The sequence below is a fragment of the Chionomys nivalis genome, chromosome 25 (assembly GCF_950005125.1).
Source record: "Chionomys nivalis chromosome 25, mChiNiv1.1, whole genome shotgun sequence".
Classification (NCBI taxonomy): Eukaryota; Metazoa; Chordata; class Mammalia; order Rodentia; family Cricetidae; genus Chionomys; species Chionomys nivalis.
The window spans coordinates 9,496,424-9,498,850 of NC_080110.1; positions in this window are offsets into that span (position 1 = coordinate 9,496,424).

Below are 2,427 nucleotides of genomic sequence, written 5' to 3' on the forward strand. Positions count from 1 at the left end.
GTCGATGTGGTTTGCAGAGCAAGCAGTCAATAAAGGTAGCCCTAGAAACCCACGGATTGAGAGAATATTATGAGGGTTGAGCATCTTTCATTTGTTTATTGACCATGTATGGAGGGCACATCTTTTGTAAAAGTTCCTGGAGATGTAAGAATTATTAGCATAATTACTCCTTTGAAGATGCTCAGAGCCAGCAGGAAAGAGAGCCTTGAAACAGATTGCAAAAGACACGTGTTTCAAAGACTAGAAAGAAGTATGCATTCGTTACTTTAAATTTTACTGCAATGCCAAACCCCAGCTAAAGCACTTGAAGGGAGAGAGGGTGTATCTTTGCTCACAGCTTGAGGGTATCGTCCCTCAGGGCGGAGAAGCTGTGATAACAGGCACTTAGGTGGTTGGTTACAGTGCCCCCACATTCACAAAGCAGAATGGGGAAGCCAGCGCTCAGCCCGCTTTCTCCTTTGTGTTTAACCCAGGACCCCGGCCTGTGGAATAGTGCAACCCACATTTAAGATGGGGCTTTCTAGCTCAATTAACCTAACGGAGATACTCCCTTACAAGCACGAGTTCTTAATAACAAAAGTCTTAATAACAAAAGCCCAAAAACAGATATTGGGGAAAATGCTGAGAGATTAGAGAGACAAAGACGCAAAACCACGGCCATCTTACCTCTCCACTTCCTAGCTGAAAACAGAGAGTTCCTGTTTCCTCCCTCCTTATCACTTCCTCTCTCTGCCCAGCCATATCACTTCCTGTCTATCTGTACAGACCTCCGGATCTCTATGGTTAACTAGTGGCTAGCTCTGCCTTCTGATCTTCAGGCAAGCTTTATTTGTACAAACAAGACATCACTACACACAAGCATGGCTAGGCTTATATCACAGGTAATTCTAGGTCTTATGATGTTAACAATCAGTATTAGCTATTACAGAGTATGAGAAAAAATATAGATAGTATTTGGGAGGCACATATGTAAAATTTGTCTTTTAAAATATCCATTGAGGGATTAACACTGGCACAGAACCTTAGTAGTATCAAAATTAGAGTATCAAACTTCTCTGATGCATATCCCACCAGATCCCAGTCCCTTCTTTGCCACACCACCATTGCTTTTTCAACCCCCTCTTCCTGGAAAGGTCAGCTCCAGACTGTGGCTCAGGAAACTTGAATAAACACTTTGAAAGGACAAGAGGAAGAGAAATGACATAGTGTCATGCGGACCTTCAACAGCAAAATAAACAATCCAGCGTATCTTTGAGTGGCTGTAATCCTATAGGAAAGAAAGCAGAGGGGCTGCATACAATGACCCCCTGTGAATATTCCTAGGCCCCTGGGAGCCAGGTTCACTCTTCAGTCGTCTGTCTCAGCTTCTAAGGTATCCGGTCTCTGTGTCACCTCCCAGGCGGTTCCTCATTCCGTGGGCAGGCTACCCTTGACTCATCTGATCCTAATCTCATACTCTTTGTCAAGCTAAGCACCGATCTTTCTCAAAAAGATTGCGATGCCTCCAGAAGTTCCTTTATTGTACAGGATTGTTTTGGCTATCCCTGGTTTTTTGCTTTTCCATATGAAATTGAGCATTGTTCTTTCGAGGTCTGTGAAGAACTTTGCTGGGATTTTGATGGGCATTGCATTGAATCTGTAGATTGCTTTTGGTAAGATTGCCATTTTTACTAAAGCATATGGTTTTCTAGTATTTGATGATTTTCAAGGAAATGAATACTAACTCTGAGTTTTGAAGGGTCCCAGGGATGGGACAGTTTGAAACAGAGGTGACTCTACCATTAAAACATCCAAGACTCTGTAAACAAAGGACCCAAAGGGTTCTACTCCATACTGCCTCTATGAAGGGAAATGCTGACTCAATCCAGTTTCATTATTTTAATAATTATTTTCTAGTTGGTTGTACGGAATAATTGACTCCATTATGACATTTCTTACACACACACACACACAGACACACACACACACACGTCACTGCACTTTGTTCATATTTACTCTTCCACCCACTGGTGTATTTTATCCTGCAGAGTCTTCTGTTTTGCCCTAACGTCTCTCATTTGTCATTTGTTAGTTAACACATACACATACTCTCTCTCTCTCATACACACACTGGAATATGTATATTCTATTACAACATATTCTATATTCTAGATTTATCCATGAGAGCATAATCATGCAGTATTTTGAAATCAGATCTTCAAATAGTTAATGGTGACAGTGGAAGCATGAGGATTTCCATAGATGTGTTCTGTTAGCAACTGATGGAATGACATTTATTGGGTAGAGCTGAATAATTGTAGTGGTTTCTGAAGGAAGTGTAAAAGTTTTCAGAATAAGAACCATATAATAAAACCTTTAAGACAATGAAAAGTGGGAAAAGACACTAGTAGATAGGAAGCCCGCCCACAGTCATGATTGACAGAACCA